The sequence below is a fragment of the Pyrgilauda ruficollis genome, unplaced genomic scaffold (assembly GCF_017590135.1).
Source record: "Pyrgilauda ruficollis isolate IOZ18807 unplaced genomic scaffold, ASM1759013v1 scaffold43, whole genome shotgun sequence".
NCBI classification, from domain to species: Eukaryota; Metazoa; Chordata; class Aves; order Passeriformes; family Passeridae; genus Pyrgilauda; species Pyrgilauda ruficollis.
The window spans coordinates 3,938,097-3,960,581 of NW_024525823.1; the positions used below are offsets into that span (position 1 = coordinate 3,938,097).

General features: G+C 35.7%; 1 protein-coding gene across 1 annotated transcript in view; it reads right to left on the reverse strand.

Moving 5' to 3' along the window:
• Positions 1-22,485, reverse strand: part of ASCC3 (activating signal cointegrator 1 complex subunit 3) — a 250,236-nt gene that overhangs the window by 159,926 nt on the left and 67,825 nt on the right. The window lies entirely within an intron of this gene.

Here is a 22,485-nt window from a genome sequence, read left to right on the forward strand (position 1 = left end):
GCTGTTCCATCATTTTCCCATATGAGGATGACTAGCCAGGCATTCCATGGGTCCTACTTCTTGCCCTTGTTGAAGACAGGAGTGACATTTGCCTTTCTCCAGTCTTTAGTCCCTTCTCCCAGTTACAATGGCTGATCAAAGATTATCAAGAGTGACACTGCAATGACAGGAGCCAGCTTCCTCAGCACTTGTGGATGCAAATCAATCAGACTACGGACATATGTGTCCCTTGTTCTCGTAAGACCTGATCTTCTTCCACCAAGGGTACACTTTACTTTCTCCCAGTCGCTGAACCAGGATTCCTGAAGGCTGGCCTTGCTAGTAAAGACTGTGCAAAGGAGGCATTCATTATCTCAGCCTCCTCTGTGTCCTGTGCCATTCATAGTCCCCCTGTCACATTCAGCAAAGGGACAGCAAAGGATTGTCCTTAGTCTTCCTTTTGTTGCCTATCTTGTTTTCTTTGATATTCCTGAGCAGATTCAATTCTGTCTGAACTTCAGCTTTCCTAACTTCAATCCTGGATGGTCAGACAATGTCCCTGTGTTCTTCCCAGACTGCATGTCCTTGCTCCCACACTCTGTATGCATGCTTCATTTTTATGTATGACCTGGAGCAACTTGCTCATTCCTACAGGCCAAGCTTCTATCACTCATTTTTGCCCAAGTTCCTATTCATTGGGATGGGCCCCTCTTGAACTTAGAAGAATATCAACCAGCTTTCTTGGTTTCTTGAACTCTCTCTTCCCTCCAGGACCTTATCACATGGGACTCTTCCAAGCAGATCTCTGAAGTGGCTGAACTCTGCTCGACTGAAGCCCAGGGTTGCGAGCTTCCTTTCTGATTGTTTCCTCCTCTTCCTCCTCCTCAGGATGCTAAACTCCAATGTCTCATTATTGGTCAAGTCTGTTTTCAATTCTACAAGAACCTCAATACAAGAACCTCAAACAAGTTCCTCTTTCTTTATGAGGTACAGCAAAGCACCTCTCCTCCAAGTCCTATCCACACAGGAAGAAGTTCTCATCAGCACACTCCAGGACCCTCCTGGATTGCTTGTGCTGATGTTTCTTTGAAAATATGAAAAAAAAAATGTTTCTTACAAAACACATTTATGAATACTTTTTATTCTCCTGGTCTTCTCCACAAGATACTGATAGCATTTATTTATTCTCCACAGAAAAATATTTTTCCCTGCACTGTCACACAATATTGTTCCAGTTCAATTATTTTACCATCAGACTATATCAGTCTTTACTAATTACCAAGAGCTACTCCTGAAGACACTTTGTGATATTACAGAAAAAAGATGTTAATTTCCTGCAACATTTAAGACTTTACACATGAAAGACTCACTGAGTCACTGTTATCTCAGAGAGTGGTGGTATCTGGGGGGGTATTTTCATTTGTTTTAATATTACTGGGTGCATTTTGTTAGCAAATAGAGATTTTTTCAAATGCTTGCACAAAATAGTAGGTGTAAAAATGTATGTCCATAATTTATGAACTGAAATGTAACACTACTACAGATGCAGCTGTTAGCACTTTAAAATGAGCCATATCAACCACAAAATATTAGCAGCTGTACTTCCACAGAACGTTAATTAGCAAACAGTGAGGAAATATATTTAGCAATGCATATTAAGGCTTTAAGGTGTGAAATACTACAAATGCAAGCTACTTAGCTAATTTGCTAAATCTAAATTGACAACATCCAGATCACAGCTTTTTTTTTAATGTCAGTCATGTTATCAGGATATATATTTAAAATTGTATCATTAATTCTTCTGTTTCTGAGTGATGACTAAATATCTGTTATAACGGTGTTTTACTTTGATCTTGTTTTAAAATAGCAATGTATGCAAAGCAATGACCTGAATTAAAAGCTATACCAAATGAGACAGTACATCAAGTGAAAAGAGATCTCCAGACAATATTTTGCTAGAAAGTATTGCATTTATTTTTCAGACAGAAATTACAGTTGGAGAAAATCTCAAAAACTCCACCCAAACAGATGAGCTTTGTAGTTGCCAATTATAAACTGAATTCAAATATATAAAATGTTATTTAAAAATATCAGCTAAAAGAAATTGCTATCAGCAAAGACTAACAAAGATTATTTTTTTCAATTAAAATAATAAACCAGACAGCATTGTGAGTCATCTCATTATTAGTTTGAATGCAGTAGTGGCATTACTTTTTATAATTAATTTTCAGAGACAATATATTTTATCCTTTAAGTTTTAAAATCAAAACTCAGATTTAGGAATTGGATTCTGCTTTTTGTTTGGGGGCAAGAGAAGGACACAGAAACCAAATATTAAAAATATATTTTTACTATTTTTTTTTCTTTTACATGGACTTGAGTTCTCAGCACACTGAGAAGTGTGTTCATTTATATTGCTATTTCACCACTTCACCTCTTTCGGTATTGAAATAGCTAGAAAATAAAGTGTCACATTTGTTTAATGAACTGCAACTCATGCAAGATACTTCAATCTGGTTTTTGTATTAGGATATGGCTGAATAGAAATGGCTTAACTGTCAATATTTTTACTGTCATGTTAAGGTTCTCTACACACACACACTTCTCTTTTTCTAATGTATGTATGATTATTGTTTGTTCTTCCACAATGACTTTTTCTGTTAGGGAAACATGGGCTTTTCACAAAGTCTTCAGTCTTAAGTGAGCCACTCAATTTCACTATTACACCAAACAAGTTACGTGTTTAAAACAAATAATACAAGTATTTAAACTCAAAATTATGTCATTTAGCTTTGGGGTTATTTAACATATCCCTGGATGGTTTTACATAATTTTCAGCAAAGAACTCAAACAAAAAAAATTTAATTATTTCACTTTGAAAAATTATGTCAAAAGGGACAACACTAACTGATAACTTCAACATCAATTTACAAAATTGCAAGAGACAGTGAAATTGCATTTTTCTATAACTGCATCATTTGCTAATTATTTTTGTCAGGTTCTCTTCAGTCCCCTCTGAAGCCAGATTTCATGGCAAGATGAAGTTACATTTTCACCACAGTTTCAGAAGATCAACATGTTGAAAATGCTGGGGTTTGTCATTGTTTGGGGGTTTTGTTAATCTGAAAAGGCTTATTGTCTTACTAAAATCAAATGATCTTCCATCAGTTTCTACGGGGCCAACATTCACTTCTACCAGTTGGCACAGCCTTGAAGGTTTACATTTTCAATAGCTTACTCTCAATTATCTGAATTTCCTTGCTACTTTTAAGTTCTCCCAAATACATTATCTGTTTTCTGCTTGAATAATTAGGACACTCACTCTGAGCCTAGAAAAGTATTGTATTTCCCTCAAATTTACACTCCCACATGTCCAAACCACATATGTAAAGATTTCAGAACAAACTACATTAAAAATCTTAGTTATAACATGCCAAACCACAAAATTCACTGCTTTTAAGTTCTTTAAGACCATTTTTGAGAACAGTTTTTAGCCACTTCAGCCTTCATCTGTCACTCATCTGACCTGTTGTCCCTTTCATATACAGAACAATAAATCAAAACTCAGATGCACACCCTACCTCGTCCCCAGTTTCCTGACTACTCTAATTGCCACAAAATAATCAGAAAAGACCTGGATCACTCTTCCTATGTGCCAGATAATTATCAAACCAGGTATAAAGTACTGGTTGACTCAGATCTCAGCTTAAACATCAACTAAGATGATAGGAAAAGGCCCCATGCCCTGTGCTTGAGGATGTTTACTTTAATATGTGGTTACACAGATTTCTATAACATAAAAAGTAGAAATGTACCTTGTAATGAGACTGGGTATTCTGAGTGTCAGCACCATTACGAAAATAAGCCTGCATGCTGCCATACTGAAAACAGAGCTGCAGCAGTACAGTGCCTTTACTGTGCACAAGATGGAAATACGGGTTCCTTTATTATATCAAAACAGTGAAAACATAGAATAGAATAGAATGGCATACACACACTTTCAAATATTTGACATGTAAGTTTGAATTCTATTATTATACATGCTGAGCATTAGAATCTATCATACTTTCTAGAAAGAAACTGTAGAAGAAACTTATGAACATATCCAGAGGCGTTTGCATCAGGAAAATATTGTGGATGCCAAATGATCACAATAACAAAGGTTCTATCTTATGGGAAGTTTCCAAAATTAAATTATCTTCCCAAAGCTGGATCAAGATGCAGAAATGTATCATAATCATATGTCATCTCACACCTGCAGCACAACAGAGATATTTTCATATTTAAGATACCTAAATAAAAGCACTACTTCCTCTTTGAAACCATCAGAATTCTGATAAATAAACAGCAAACATTGAAATTATTTAATATTTCTCTGTGAAGTTCACAATATTGCTTCTCAAAACATGGATTAAATCTGCAAGAAATACAAGTTTCTACTGTAATTTCATCCTTTATTTGCTTTATCCTCTTAACAGCCACTTCTTATTCATTTTGCATTAACATTTCTTTGTACCTTTCCCACTTTCTATTAAGTAACTCTCAATATAACAGTATGCTTAGGAAAGAAAAAAGAAAACTGAATCTTATTACACAAAAAGCCACTCTGATGCCTGCGGCTATTTGAGCATCTGTTCTCTAAAGGCTTCCTCCTGTGCTCCTCCTGCTCAGTGACCAATGATGCTGGAGTTACTCACTTTGTTATTAGCACAAAAAAGTCTCACTGAAGACATGACAGCCAAAACTAAGGGGAGGCAAAGAGACAGAAACAGCTGAAATATAACCTGGAATTAACTGAAATATTTATTACACACTGGAAAATGCATGTTAGGTATTTCAGAAATTTGCCTTTTAACAACATGAAAAAATGATTGGATACAACTGGAAAGAATTTTATCATTTGCAGATTAGAAGGAATTCTCTTGCTAAAATTAAATGTGATGAAATCAAGCATAATTCAAAGTAGTGGAATTCAGTACAGAATTCAGTAGGGGAATTTCAAACAGAACTGTTTTCTGAAGTGTCTCAGTGACGCTGGGGAAGAAGCAATTTTAAGGCCTAATTCATTAGTATATACAGGTAAAGAAAAAATATAGCATATGTATGAAATACAAGCCCTGTGGAACTAATACCTTTGGAAGGCAGTGAACCAGCCCCTTTCTACATTCACCAGCAGTTAATTTGTCTCCAGCACAGTGATTCACCATGAATGGAGAGCAATAAAGAATTCTGCTCTAGCCACTGCTGCTTTATTGTTACTATTCAAAGACACTTTCTCAAAGATTTACTTCTGTCGAGTTCTATTAGTAGAATTTGCTTGTCTTTATTGTTTTCACCTGGCTACCAGTCTTCTCTATGCTCCTGCTCCTTTACACACATTTACAACTTCCCCTTACCTCATCCTAGGGGAAGCTTTGCTCATTCACAGCCAGCACTCCTCATCTTCTGACAGCTTTTTGGCAAGGGGGCACGGGCAACCTACACAGTTTACTCAATTCATGCTGTAACTATTTATCTTGGTGGTTTGTTCTGGCAGAGAACTCACTGCAAGATCTTCTGCAAAAATGGAGACATGTAAAACTGCACACAACTACACACATCCACCCAGAGCAGGAATTCACTGGAATGCAGCATATTTTGCAATTCTGTAGGCAGAGCTGCTATTCTGGGGCTTCATACAATTTAAAAATATTTCCCTTCTAATAAGTGATACTTTGGAGTTTCTCACAATTTTTAATATTAGATCGCTGATATCACACCCCATGAGGGACTCATTACCAGTTTGGCACTCTTTGAGGTAAAACTCCATCAAAACATGTTACAAGAGCAGCAACCTGCAAGTCATTTTCATAATGCTGGTTTTATTCCTCTTTTTATTGCACTCTTACTCTGTGATTTATTCAAGCATTTAAAAAACCTCATGTGAGCTGCAGCTCAGGCAGGGAGTCAAATAAACATAGAGAAAGTAAAGCAGAGGGCAGCAATTCAAAACAAGAATCTGAGGTAGGAAGTAATAAATAATGAATGCAAGTATTTTACTCTTCACAGATCAGAAACAACTATCTGATGATGTGTTTAACAAAGTTAAAACAGAATTATGTTTCTAGTAAAGCAGATTCCTTACAATACAAAGACATGCAGAAGAGCAGTATGCCTATTTAGTTGCACAGAGGATGTTCTAACAAATCTGAACATGTATTTGTGGTCTAAAGTAATAATACAAGACCATATATACACACATACAGGTATATATACATATAGGCATCTTAGAAACATTTAATAATAGGGCTACACTTACAAGAACTATTAGCATAGAAGACTGAGTTCATCATGCTAGGAAGACTTACAAAAGAGGTGCATTATATTGATGCATATTAGAAGCATTTAGTAAGTCACCAAAGCTAGCAGCAATTGTCAATCAACAACAGAAATCAACAAGGGATTGTAACAGCTGTCACACAGAACTTAAAATATCCAATGACTTTTCAACTGAAGCAACATAACTCTGTTCAGCATGTTTTATTTTATAATGAGTCCTAGAAATGCACAGTGGTTTCATTCCTTTACAGAACCCACCTATTCCACCTAATGAAAAGGCAACTGATTGACAGTGTACCAGCACATTGACTTAGCAGAGAAAGATACTTATGACACGTTCTGTTGAATTGATTTTTTCAATATTACTTTATTTGTTGCATACTCAGTTTCATAATTATGACTAACAGATTTAAGTTTGTATGTGAAGATTTAAAATTTTATGCTTTCAGCACAATCCTGGATGTCCCAAAGATTCAAAATTCATTTAGAAGTTCCAGTACTACTTTTAGACCTCAATACAACAGACTCTGACACAGTAAAAATAAACTGGATAAGACAGTATGACTAGTTATTTCCTTTTGTTAATGTGAAAGCCCTTACCTTAAGTTTTTTATAGTCTCACTAAAAGAATATGGAGTAGTTTTCATGTGGAAATGAAACTACAAAAAAAATTTATATCAGAATCACAGTAGTTGTACTGAGTAATAAGATATGAGCACCTGCTCTCTGTATTCTTTTTTCCCATGACAGAACAGTCTGTTTAAAGTCAGTACAAACCTTATTTTAAAAACTATAGTGAGGAAGAACACTTTGCATGATTTTGTGAAATTCATCTCTTATATTGTAAGATATATAATTAGCTACTCAGACTTCAAGTTTAAATAATGATCTAAATGTTTTAAAGGGGTTTGATCCAAAACATTACCCTCTTTTCCTCTTTGCTGTTAATCAGTTCACCAATTATAGTTTTACTAACCTCTGATATACTACTGTCAGGTCTGATTGATGCCAAAAGCTACCTTAATCAAATCTGACAACTTTGAGCAAGTGCCTGTCTCTTGAGACCCTGCATCCAGCCTGCTTGTTTTCAAATCTGCACAGTGTTATTTTGCATTTCCTTCTCCCCTAGCCCCTTTTTCATATCTAAAAGAGATACAACAGAATAACAACAAAACATGACTGTAGAATACATTGGCGTATGTTTTTATATATCATTATAGCAATACTTGGGATAAGATTGTTAGTTTGTTTAAGAATTGACAAGGAAAAAGTAAGAACAAGGAGATTTCTTGGAAATTGAAGTCTCTGAGAAATCCAGTGTTGTTGCTTGCTTGGTGGTTTTGTTTGATAATTGTGGGTTTTTAAAGTTTTTTCTTTTCCTTTTTTTTTTCATAGCTGCAGGGAAAAGGGTTTCAAAGTCATTACTCCTCTGTTCTACAAGAAAACTTTAGGCTCTGGTTGCACAGCTTCAGGTGACAAAGATAAAAGACTACCTCAGCTCCCAGTTTTTCAATTTATTTATACTGGTATGCTTTTAAGACTCATCACAGGGGTCCTCCATATCTCATTAACTGTAAATATTAAAAGGTTCAGAATAACTTTTGTTACATAATGATAATCCTTTATTTATTTATTTATATTTTAAGACTACCCAGACTTTCCCCCCTCTGTTCTGTTCTGGTAAAGCCTTACCCCAAGATGTGGATTAACCCAACTTTATGTCAAAAAGGACCAAAGGGCAACAGTGACATTTTGCTCCAAATATCCTTTTTCACACACCTTTTACTCAACAGTTTTATTTTCTATCACAGATTTGTATGCAGGAGGGAGCAAGTTTGTGTTTTTGTCACCAATCAGGTTTTTTCAAGAAACAATGCAAACTGATCACTGCAATCACTGATACGGAGGCATACTAAGTGTAAGATGAAGAAAAAAAGGCCCTGGTTCAGCTGAGATGCTGATATTAAACAGATACTGCATTAGAAGTCAATTTTGTGACACCAGTTTACAAAACGACAACTCAAACACCAATTCATCTGCTTGCGTGCGAATGTGATTTCACAAAATTTTCCTTTCAAGTTTACACTCCAGAGAAAATTATGTCTTCTAATATTAATGATAACCAATGTTGAAGGTTATTGTAACAGACAGCAAGATTGTCAGATTTATATTCTCTGGTTACATTAACTAAGAACTAGCATCCCCTTTGGATTTCAGCAGCATTCTTCAAGCACCAAGAGGAAATAACAACAGTTTGTAATGAAAGGATCAAATCATACAGAGTTCCACAGGAGTCTATGCACCTCAATATCATTGCATATTTTCATGAGTAATCCTAGTAACAGACTACAGATTATATCCACTAAACATTACATTGATATAATGCTGGACAGAGATGCAAACACATTGGATGATGGAGTATGAATTTTAAAATGTCTCAACAGATGCATTAATGCATGAGTCAGTAATATAATTTCAAGATTCTACACAGAGGATAGGATTTATCTTGCCTATTTTACCTGCTAACTTACAAAAATCACCCTCAAATTAGATGTCTAGGCTCCCTCTAGCTGGTTCATTCCATCCACCTAAGTATGAACCAGCCTTAGAAGTCTTTTCTCTACTGTGTTGTCCCTATGAGTCTGTGCAACCAGTTTAGACCAGTTGCCTAACTCTTACGTGGCTAAAGCCAAAGCAGATGAATCTGACCCTTAGGAATAATTATCCAACAAATGCAGGATATAAAACAACTGGCAAGGCAGTAGCTGGACAGCAAAAAGAGAAAGAGATCAGTCTGCACATGAACCAAAAATGCTCTGCTGATGCAAAAATCGAAACCTTGGAGCAGAAATGCTGCTATTTGGATGTGCTAAATAAAGCTTCCACTGCTCAGCAGCAATACGATCTTGGGGCAATACATTGTGTTCTGGGCAACTTGTTTCAAGAAGTGCAAACCAACTGAGAGTCCAGAAGTGAAAAATGAGAATGACTAAATGTGAACGAAGCATGACCTTTACAAAAAGTTTAAATAAACTCATGCTTAGACTAAATAAATGTGTCTGAACAGAGATAACTACAACTGCAAGAGACTTCAGAAAGCAAATAGCAGTGACTGGAGAAGACAGACATTCAGGTAAAGAAAGTGGTAATCAAGTTTGATTAGGATTTAGGTTTAAAATAGGTTTCCATTAAAAAAAAATCTTTTAACAATGAAGAGATTTATCAGGAAGTTTAAAAAAGCTCCATAATCAGGGTGTTGTAAAACGAAATTAGAGCAATATTTATCAACAGTGAAATATATATATTACATTTGTGTTCGCAGAAGGACAAAATAAATTAATTCTCATACTTTGTATAGTTTTAAGATCAGCTTACAAGGTAAGCAAAATTTAAATTAAAAACACATTTCAAATTTAAATTATAGCTAACTTAGGTAACTATGTATAACATATAGTGTAGATAATATATTCTACTCTATATTAGTAATATAGTATGCTACTAATACAATACCCTGCTAGTACTGCATGCTACAATATAAACCACTAGGCACTTCATGATAACATTTTTTTGTTATAATAAGAATACTTTATACTACTATTACATATATTCTAATTTTAGTCTAAATTAGACTACATTTTATTATAGTTATTGCACGTAAAGTGATTCTTCAGTGTTGGAGGTGCTTAAAATTTTTCTTTGATGTAGTATAGAAAAAACTGTGCAGTCAAATTTAGCATTACTATCTGGAATTATTTGCAAACATTAATTTGAAGTGTAATGTCTGTGGTTTGTTCCACAAATAAATCACAATAAATGCCAGACAACCATGATAAATAAATCATAATACATGCTAGACAAATTCAAGATATTCTGTTATGTGCAAAATGACAGCTTAGAGGACATAAAATTTCAATTGCCCTGATACTATTTTGTAATTTACTTGTATTTTCAACTGACCAGAAGCAGTTAAATTTGAAAAAGATCCAAAAGAGGCAAACATTCCCTGAGCAACCTGTCCTCAACTCTGTTCAAATAAGCTATCTTTTTGCAGAGGAATATTCACTCAGCAGGCACAGCTGCTATTCTGCAATTTTTACATCTAAATCAAAGATAATTGGACTTCTGAGTACATTTAAATTGTACTCTGGGAAAAGGGTCTAACTTAATGCATCATTTGCATTAACTATAAAAGACTGCATTTTCACCCTGTAAAATTTACTGTGCTTAAAAAAGTATTTGGAAGTGCAAAACAGTTACTAAGTAATTTTGAAGATGTGTAGACACCTTTTGCACAGAACCTTTTCAGCTATAAAAGGCCATTAAACCAAACAGAAGTAAATCATTCTTCTAAATTCTTCATAGATAAAATATTAATGGTAATAGACACTTCTGAAAATTACTTTCCTCCAACTTTTACTGAAGATCCTCAGTGACAAAAAAGCCTGAGACAAAACCTACAATATTTTATTTGGTGTTTTTAATAAGTTTGTTAGTTAATCATATGCAGATGAGCAGTTAGTTCATACCACAAAGTACTTCAATTTCAGATTCTCCGATATTAGTTTAAGAACTTAAATGGAGGCATTCTTTATTGTTATTTATTGAGATTCACTGTAGTTCACAATTTAACATTCAGATGATGTATTTCAAGGATTTTTATTCTTAATTTTACTTTTAAACTATGAAAAGAAAAATGCTTATTAGCATTTCATCACTAGAAAAGAAAATCTGAATATTTTTTGACAAAATGTCATCTTTAATGATTACATGGGTACATTTTAACAGCCAAACTAGTGTCTAAAATGTTCCTTGCTCATCTTTTACTCATATATATGCAGTAAATATCAGATAGACAATTCCATCAAAACAGACTAGTTTTGGTTTTCACAGAATTTCAGCATGGATAAGGTTGGAAGCCACCTCTGGAGATCTACCAATCCAACTCACTGCTCAAATCAGGGTCACCTAGAGGAGTCTGCAGAACACTGCACACAGACATGCATCCAGTATCTCTCAGGTGATACTCAAAGTCTTTGAAGACTCCACAGCTTGTCTACACAAACTTTCAGTGTCTGACCACCCTCACAGGAAAAAAACATAAAGTCTCAGATTTACAAAGAATTTCCTGTATTGGAGTGTGTGCCCACTGTCTCTTTTGCACTCACTGGAAACTGCTGAGGTCTGGCTCAGTTTTTTTACGCATAAATACACAACGTACTCAGACCACATCTATCTGAGGTTTTTCATACCCTGAGTGACCCCAGCTTGCTTTGCCTCTCCTCATGTGACAGATGTCCTATCCCTCTAACCTTCCTACCTTTTTGCCAGACTTGCTCTACTATGTCCCTGCTCCTTTCATAAAGGGGAGCCCAGAACTGGACCCAGCACCACAGATGTGTCTCACCAGGGCTGAGCAGAGAGGAACAGCCACCTCCTTTGAGCTGCTGGCAAAACCCTTCTGAAATGCAGAATGAGGGGGATGGAGCTGGCTCATATTCAGTTTCTTTTTCACCAGAATATCCATTATCTTTCCTGGGAAGCTGCTTTCCATCTGACCAGCCCCCAGCCCGGATGGGTTCATAAAATTACTCCCTCACTCCTGTGCAGGACATGGCATGAACTCTGGAACTTAATGAGATCTCTGTTGGCCCATTTCTCCAGCCTGCCAAAGTTACTCTAAATTACTGTGCAACCATCTGATCTGTCAACCACTCCTCCCAGTTTTGCACCATCTGCAAAATTGCTGTTTCCACACAGAGGATCAATGTGACTTTTCAAAGGTAATCAAGAATGACCTCATTGTAACTTTGACTACGTCCCTCGGGACTTGTGGGAAAATATAATCAGAGTGAATTAACTTGTATCATACTCAGTTTTTCTGCACATTCCCTAACCTGAATTTATTCCAAGTGTTGCATTGTCCTTCTCTAGATTTTCCCATTTGTCTCTGGGGCTTGGGATTGCTGAAAACCAGGCCTACCCATGAAGGCTGAAGCAAAGAAAGCATTAAGTACCTCAGCCATTTCCATGAGTTTTGTCATCAGGTATCCTCTTCTATTTAGCAGAGGTTTTCTCCAATTTTTCTTCTGCTGTATAGAAGCCTTTCTTACTGCCCTTCACATATGATCCAGGGCTTTTTTTTACCTAACCCTGACCCTTCATGCTCAACATGCACAACTACAGTCCTTCCAGGTCAACTGCTCCTGCATCCACCTCTTGCACACTTCCTTTTTATACTTGGTTTTCATCCTGTAGGTCTCCTGACACTCTTGTCTAACTTGCTGATCATCAGGATGAGCCACTCCTGAGTTTGGAGGCATTGAGCAGGAATAAGAAGTACAAAAGATTGCTAGAGAGTTTCAAAGTCTTTCAGACTGAGTTTCCATCTAGATTAAAAAAATACTGAAGTAGCTTATTGAACTCATTCACTCACTAGGCAATTTACAATGGAGTGCAGAAAATATTGCTGTAATGTGCTACATTACATATAATACCCTTACACACAATGCAGCTTCTGAAGGACATTAAGTGAAGACTCCAACACAAGAATCATGCTGCATGACACAAAGGTATTGAACTAACTGAACATATTATAGCTATTAAACTGGATCTATAATTTTTGTATATCAGCACACAACTGAATTAAAAGTCTTTGAAACTTTCTATTACACTATGAATTCTTCCCTCCCTCCCCCACCTCAATAACAAGGTTGCCCAATCAGTGTTACATTTATCTGTTTTGAGAGATGTAGCAGCAAATACAACTTGGCAAGTATAAGATGGACTGTCTGAAACACAATAAAGAAAGACCAAGTAAATGGAAGGAGCAGCAAAGAGATCTTGTGCTTAGCATTGTGCCTTTGACATGAAGAAGTAACATTTGGTTTTCGCTGTCACTGTATTTTCTTAAATGACAAAAAGCCACAGTAAAACCAGCACACATCAAAACTGGTGCCTATGAAAGCACAAGAAACAGTCTCAAATTTATTACTGAATCTTATGTAAGGTAACCACCTAACACTAGGGTCTCTAAAAGCAACAGCTGACATGAGAATCTACACAAAACCATTCAAATCCCTTCAAACTCAGAGACCATATGACTGTGTTACACACATCTATCTATCTATCTATCTATCTATCTATCTATCTATCTATCTATCAATCATCTATCTATCTATCCTCCACTTGAGTGGGGGATAAAAGGAAATAAATAGTATAAAAGGAATAGAAAGAATAGAAAGCTCAAAGGCAGCCTCCCCTTAGGACCTTCATCATTCTGTTGGAGAAGTGGGAGAAACTTAGCAGCTCCAACCAGGCTTTCTTCTTCCCACAGTCACACATCTTTATTACACAGCAGCCTCTCTGATGATGCCACTCTGTTAAAATATGCCACTCATAATCTAGCTTAAAACATTACAAATACTTTGCAACTCATGCGAGTCAGCTGTCACTGGGTGGTCACATCACTGCAGCAATACACATAAAAATCCATCATGTCAGGACAGAATTTGATTCAACTAGTCCCAGTCCTGCAAAAGTGAAGAAGGGCCTTTTAAAAAGTAACAATTTAATTACAAACCTGGAAACAGAGAAAGGAAGATGCTGAACCCTTAAAAAAGGCTAAAGAACAGGAGTCTTCTCTCTTAACATACAATAAGTTTGTATTTTCTATTTTCAGAAAAACTTCAGCATTGTTAATATCTGTGCATTGAAAAAACAGATGCAATAATCTAAAAGCAATCTTTTACAAAGACAAATTTAAAAAATGTTTACTAATTTGATATTTTCAGTGCAATATTTTTAACATTTTACTTCATACTCACTTTGGCAACATTCTGCCACAATGAATTGAGTTGAATCATTGACAAACAATGAATTTTGACCTCTATAAAAACAGACACTAAATGTACTTTAATGTCATAAATTACACGCATTTTCAGTGTAATTTGACTTTAAATAGCAAATAGGCAAAATATTACCAATAATCATTTCTATACACATTAAAAAACTATTACAAACTTTTTTTAGCTAGTACTGCTTACAAAAATATTTTGAATTATGTATTTGCACTTAATTTCATAACAATAATAAGCAGCAAAATTGATTTAAGATACTAACTGGAAAGCTATTAAATCAGATATTCCCATTTTCAATAACTAACTTATCTTGTGTGTCTGATATCTCCACTCGAAAAAATTCAGAAATCTACTCGATTCACCTGTAGGTGACACTGTTGGTCTTAGCCATACAATCAAGAGCAACAGCATTCCCGCGGTCTGGAACAATGGCATTTCCAAATCACAATTTTTTTTTTGTTTGTTTGTTTTTTTATATTTTTATGCTAGCCCTTTTCAGTTCTATTGTGTCTTGGTTTAATCCCAGCCAGCAACTGAGCCAACACAGCCACTTGTGCAGTCACCTCTGGTGGGATGGGGTAGAAGCGAGGCTTGAGATACAGGGTTTAATAGGTAAAGCACAAGCTGTGCACACAAGGAATTCAAGGCAGAACAAGGAATTCATTCACCATTCCCACGGCAGCAGGTGATCAGGGAACCCATCATGTGTAACAGTGACTGGGGGATACAAATGGTCTCTTTGAACGTCCCCCCTTCCTCCCTGCAGCTCTGTGGAGGAAGCCCTGTGGTATGGGATATTCCTGTGGTCAACTGGGGTCAGTTGTCCCAGCTGTGTCCCACTCCCAATTCCCTGTGCACCCCCAGTAGCCTTGCTGGTGGGGTGGGGAAAAAAGCAGAAAAAGCCTTGACTCTCTGAAAGTGCTGCTCAGCAATAACAAAAACACCCTGTGTCATTTGCACTGTATCCAGCAAAAATGCAGACCAAGGTCCATACTATCTGTTATGAAGGAAATTAACTCTATCCCAGCCAAAACCAGCACAAATTTTAATATCAAGCCTCTTCAGAGACAGTGATTTATGTAAGTGCATAAAGTACAGATATATTAAAACTGAATATGCTCTGATAAAGCCTAAAGTAATGAAAAAATGTGTCCACTGGACAGGAAAAGAAGAAAAACCAAGAGTATATACTTCTAGCAAGGGGTCTTCATCCAAATCAAGTACATTTAAGTGCTGAAGTACAATGCCAAAGACTTTTTCACTTACAGGGAAAAAAAAAAAAAAAAAAAAAAAGAAAAACACTCAAAACTTTTGGTTTAAAACAGTTTAAAAAAACTTCTAGTAGCCAAGACAGGCATGAATATAATTATTTCCAATAAAAGGGAACACATTACCAAGAATGCAATTACAAAACAACTCCACCTTATATCCTTTAACTATAGAATACATAAACTACATTTTTTCCTGTTGTTCAAAATGTCTGTAATTTTATCTGGGCTTGTTTCAACTAGGTTTTTACTGCTAAACCCAAAATTAACTCCCACCTTTCCGCCCAATCAAAATAGAGATTTTAGCCAAGTGAGTCATAGCAAAGAATGCCAGTCAATTACACACTTTATTATAGTATGTGACATTTGATTATTAATCACAAAGTAGGTTAGTCAAAGCCTGCACTAAAAGTCTACAGATTATGCAATTACAACAAGCAAGTAGGCATGTTAGCAAAATAAACAACTGTATCTGTCTATTTCAAAACAAAATTATTTCAAATAAAATGAAATGCATGTCTGAAGAGTAGTGATTCTAATTTCTGAAGCACGGAAGACTGATTTTAGCAAAATCTGTCATAAATGCAGAAACTAATTTAGGTCACAGACAGCACCTTCAGTTCCTTATAAAGGACTACTATTTTTTATTCAAACTGCTACTGTTTGATGATGTATAAGTACTTTGCCCCACTGACAAAATCTTAGCTGTCATAGGCACATTTATTAATGGAAAAGTCATAAATCAGAAGGGCTTCCAACAATTTTAGGATACTGGAAGACCGATGCCAAAAAAAAGGAAGTAGAGTGCTGAAAGCATAGAATGATAACATCAGCCTGAGAAAGCAATGTAGTTGTTCCAGCAGCAAAACAACAGAAACAATGCAGACAACATTTCAACCAAGCAACAAGCTTATTAACTGAACCCACGGGAAAAATATCCAACAATCTTTTGTACAAGTCAAACTTCATTTATTTCCTAATAGGTTTCATCAGCAATCAAGAATCCTACATGTGATGTCACAGAGTTTACTGCCTTTATTTCTGAGGGTTAAAGAGTTCAGTTGAAGAATTAACATCAGAGGCCCAAAGTTACCACTCTGCTGTTTAACATCAATATTTTTCACCTCCTTTACTATTTGCCCAAGTTGGTTTAAGAAGTAAGAAAACTGGGAAAACCAGAGACTTCATAAAAATGGCACCCACAGAAAATTTCCTTCCTTGTCTTTAAAGGTCAAGAAACAACACTACAGTGCTAAAAAACTGGAAACTTTCTCCTGAGGTGAGGTAGTTGGGCATATCAGCATTACAGAAATGAGCCCAAGCTGCAAGGAAGTGGGAAATATAAGGATTCAAACATAAGGATTTTCCTCAGCTGCAAACTGTAATAAGTGCAGATTAATTTAATCCAGGTTATGTCTTTATTTCCCTTTTGTTATTTCCTATTTTGGATCTCTGAAGAGAGTAACTTAACTTTTCTTCCTTCTGCTTATCCAGGATTCCATTTTCTCCCTCCAAAAGCTGAAGAGAATTAATTTAGCCCAGCTGAGGACTTGAGTGTTATTGGTCACAAACCTGAGTGTGACTGCTATCAACTGGAAATGTACACTTCTTACTGGTGAAAAGACTGCTACAATTAGAACTTTAAAACACCCCTCAGCATTTCAAATCTTGCAGATGTACAAAGACATATCCCTTCTGATTATATTTTAATTATCTTGCTTTCAGAAGTAAACACTAATTCAGAAATACAATTAACATTTACAGAAAAAAAAAATTAAAAGTAAGACAGAAAAAAATAATGTAACAGTCTGTGGCATGCCATCAAGCCTCCTTGTGTCAAAGAGATCCTGGATAGTAGATTTTTAAACACACTTTTCCCTGAAGATACCATGATCAATGAATCAGGTAGCAAAATTTTATTTTGCACACTATGAGAACTTCTGAAATAATGGAAATACATATGGAAACAACAGTGTGAAGTGAAGATGACTTTGGGACACAGAAATCCTACTGTGTAAAAAAGACTGATCCTTCTTGACTCAGACCTCCACTTTAGTAAGGATTTCTGTTCTAAATATTTCAGTATATATTTTTTTTTTCATTTGAAAGTTAAGGCTTAACCTCATTTAGAGAAAGAAAGACTTTTTTTTAGATTGCGCATAACTTTGAAAATTCAGAAAAAAGAAAGTTTTCTTTCAGCAAGGTTGTACTAAGGAATATTCAGGGAGTTCTCTCAAAATAAAGGCAAGTCCCTTCTTCTTTTTTTCTTTTAAATTAGATTTTTATATCTTCCTGTCCCAGTCCAAATTTTGATCAAAAGAGGATATTCTGCTATTGAAACCAGGGGTGTTCATAGAATCCAGCCCTGCTTTACATTCTAGGCATACTGGAAGAGAGATTATTACCCAGGTTAAACTCTGGTTTTGAAATGAACAACTTGAAAAGCAGAGGGTTTTTCAGTATCTGCGAGCTTTGTAATCGCTGCATCACTTCTGAAGGCCACTTCATGAAAGTTTAACTCCTCATACCAAAAGATATTTCTAGATTTTATTGCATCTAACACATTCAAAGCATCATTTTGTTCCTGGAAGGAAATAGATTGGCAGCTAAAGTCAACAGTAATACAGATGTTTGCAACAGCTCCAAGTAAAAAAACCAATGGCAGGCAATAGGAGATGAAGGACACTTGGAAAAGACTAACATCAGAGTAAGTGCTTACAGGGATGGACAAAATATACAGAATAAGCAAAAAAGAGATTAGATAGGGACAAAGCAGCGAGAGACAAGAAAATAAAATAGTACTATCTTGCTTCAAAGACACTTTAGATTGTACATTCTACACCATTTTTCAGTGTAAGTTCTTCGTGGTAATACAAATGGGATAGTAAGTGACAAATCAACCTTTAAAAAAAAAGTGTTCTACAGTTATTTCTGTTAAAATGCAGTACAATACAATATAGTGTGAATTACTGTTATGGGAAGAAGAGCTGTCGATATTCTGAATTAAAAACATTCATAATTCTTGCTCATAAATGGAAACATTTTTGAATGAGTGTCATATGCATGTCAAGATTACATCATCCTCATTACTGTAAGGAATCACAAGCTCATGTACTTACTATATGAATAAGAAAAGTAACAGTATATGCATATTCAGCCTCTGATAGTGAGCTTTGTATATCCGTGAAGTGAGAAGCACATACACAGCAGAATATCATAGAAAATAATGATCTAAAATTTAATACAATGTACACAGGAAAAGTAGCAATCAATTCACTATTTGCTTTTACTTAGATGCATCTCTATACCCTATTAAAGTGCAGGAAATGAGAAGAGTATATGAGAAAAATAAAGCTGTAGATGAAACAGCAGGCACCTCAACTTTATAGCCCTCTTTTGCTTCAAATAGTTTTGGACTTGATTAGTTTTATATTGCAGTTAAGAACTTGAGAAAAAAGCATTATTCCATTTTATTAGTATCAGATTCCAATAGGGAATAAAGCCTTCATGACTTAATATCAGAGTCTATCGGCTGACAGAATCTATCAGAGTGACCATCCATATTACTCAGAGGTCCTGATGCCATTTGTTGTTCTCAGAACTACTTGCCCTATTCAGCTCTGATGCTTTTGCGGTCTCTGCTTCACTTCTCACTTCTGCCTTGCCATCAAAAGTACAATTAATCAGCTAATCTTTGAGATGTCAAAATACACTTGGTCCTTCAGGCTATTTCCTCTTGTCAAGAAAAGCATTCTTTTGAGTAATCAGACAAATGTATTTGCCAATGCAAATGCAGCTTACACAAATTCTCTTTTCATTTACAACACTCCTGTTTACAATGACACCACCAATACTGTTGTATTACTCGTGCTCTTCAAAAAGAAATGCCCTTTAGTTCTAAATTACTCTTATTTCAAGTATAAACATCTGGGTAAAGTTAAATAGAAAAATAACCAGCTAATCCCATTTGCAATAAACTAAACAAAATTCACTTGGATTTTAAATACCAAAATTAAATCACCAGTGAGAGCACTAACTTTATTTTAAAAAAATCCCAAACTACAACTAACTGAGCTAGAAGTAACTGTGGTAGGTCAACCATTGCAGCTGGCAGATGCCCACCCAAGCACCCTCACTTCCCCTCCTTTCCTGGACAGGGGGAGAAAGTAAGATGGAAAAGTGTATGGGTCAAGATAAAAGACAGGGAGGTCATGTACCAATTACTGTCATGGGCAAAACAGACTTGACTTGGAAAAAATTACTGGAAATTAAAAATAGAGTACAATAGTGAGGAAACAAAGACAAAACCTAAAGACTTCCTCCTGCTAGCCCCCCTTCTCCCCATGCTCAACTTCACTGCTTTGTTCCAAAGTTCTCTACATCTCAGGGATGGGGGTTATACTCAGTTCATAACTTCATCTCACACGTTCTTTCCTCACACTTTTTCCCCACTCTGCTGTGCATCCCTACCACAGGATACACCTTCACAAACTGCTCCAACATGGGTCCTTTTCACGAGCACAATTCCCGCCAGGTGCCTGTTCCAGCATGAGCTCTCCATGAGCCACCTTTTCCTTTACTGCACCACTGACCTGTTGCAGTGTGGGGTCCTCCAAGACCCCGGTGTGTTGCAGTGTGTGCAGCTCCACCACGGCTTTCAACGGGTTGTGAGGGAATCTCTGCTCCAGTGTCTAGAGCATCTCCTCCCCTCCTTCTGCTTTGACCTGGGTGCCCTGAAACCACTCACATTTTTGAACTGCTCAACATTTGGCACTAGGCAAATTAAAGTAGTATCTTTTCTAAACCTATGAAGGATGGCTTCTTAGCAAAATGTGAAGATAGCTTTCATATGAACTGTGAACAATGTTAAGAATCAACTTGAAAGCAATGTGACTTTAGTTTATACAGGCTGATGGGAAGAGAACAAATATGACAGCCAGCTGCCCATTTTCTAAATAGCAATTCAAGTCAGGTTTAGCAGCACTTTCTTCATTACCCAGATATGACAGCAAAAATGTAAACTTTGAATTCAATTTCTTGAACATCATGGAATTTTTTAGAGTTCATAAAGAATGAAGGAATTTTTTTTGTTTGTTTGCTCTTATGTGTTTGGGGGTTTTTTAGTTGTTTTTTTTTTAATGGGTGAATGCTCCTATAGTTTTCCCATGCTGTGCCTTCATTAAGGAAGAATGTTTTAGAAGCACATTATGTTGAAAGCAGACTAAGGTGAGATAGAGCTTCTGATTTGTTTCTGATACCCCCTTCTTCAATCAGACATGAAATTAATGTTTATCAAATCTGTGACAGAAAAAAGACAGTGATATGTGGAGTCCAGCAGAAACCCAGCAGTTTTGGAGGTGTCTCTTTCTGTAATGTCCTTCAGACCTATGTAGACAGGCACAGCCTTGCAGTTCAGTAAATGTATACAACTCTTTCTGTGGACCTCTAAGTACCTGAATACTATGTAAACGTTACAGAAAATCCAATAACATGTTTTAAATGAATAACCTTGCTTTCTGTATAATTAATTTGTTGATCAAGAAGAACCATAACAAAAATAGAAATGCTTTTCTTTAAAAAAAACTATATTCCTAGCGAGTTAAAAAATATTCAATATTTCAGAAGTGGCAGAATCACAACTGCTCACACAATTACAGTTTGATTCATTTTCTCATAACATTTAGTTAAAAGACAGTACATTTCTTTTTCCTGCTGTCTGAATCCCTTTAATTCCAACAATATGAGAATGAAGGAACAGAGATACATAGAGGTTTATAGGCTGGGAAAATTAGACTGCTTTCAAAATTTGACCAGATTTGTTTCCAGCTACTACATAGCACTTGTGATCTGGCCTTAACAATAATACATATCTGTAACAAGTAAGGCTCATGACAGTCAGGCACTCCTCAAAGCAAAAGAAGAGATCTAAGACCAATTAAAGTAATTTAGCTTGTAACTGCAGGTCTGAGGCACAAAATAAAGCAAAAACATTACAGAAAACTTATTTCAACTTCCAAATGTCAGCCTCACTTATATGTACTTATTTGAATTAGAATGCAGGCTGTTGACAATGATTATACCAAAACGCATCTAATACAAAACTGCTGAGATACCAGTTTAAAGGTGAGAAACATTCACACTAACTGAAAATGCAATAAAACATCAAAATAACTTTCCTTAAAAAGAAAATAAAATATATTTAACAGGGTAATATTCAAAAACTATTTTTAAAGTCTATAAAGGTTTGATAAGCTTTTACTGTGTTATGCCAAGAATCCTAACTTTGTTTTATACTATTTTGGCATAAAACATTAAAAAGAAATTATCTTCTACATTTTTTGATGCCCACTAAATTTGTATTAAGGCCAGAAGGCATTTCTGCATTCTGTAGAGGCTACCACTGTTTTGCACAAGTTAAGGCATGATGCCACTCATCCATCAGCTTACAATACACTGTGCCCAGGGCAAGGCACTGCTTTCAGACTTGGTGATTACCTTATAAATCTATACTGCTCCAATTCCAGCTGTATTCTCCAAACTTTCAAAAGACAACTACAATTACATTGTATTTGTTGCAAATGCAAGGTCAAACCATTCTATGCTTCTATGAAGGGAAATTGTCTCAGAGTTTGAACACACATACCACATGTTAAACTTTTAACTGTGGCTTTCAATGTGTAAGATGTGGGGAGCAGGTTGGAAAACTGACTGAAGAGTCAACAAAAACTATTTTCATTTTTCTTTTTAAGTCAATTTCATTATTAGTAAAATCAGAAATAACTTATTTTAAAAGCTTATGAAGTGTGTTGGAACCATAGAAATGTTAATGAATATTCAATAATAGCATTGGAAGTTAAATCCTATAATGTATAATACTACAGAAGTATGGAGCAGCAAGAAACATGGTTATCTTCTGGATGGGTATAAATGACAGCATGGATAGCATAGAGAGAGTTATTGCTGGAAAAATGTGCTGTAGACCTTTTTAATTGGAATTTTTCAAAAAATTAAAAGATTTTATTCCATCATAAAGGGAATTAAAATTTAAACTCCTTGTTACCTTT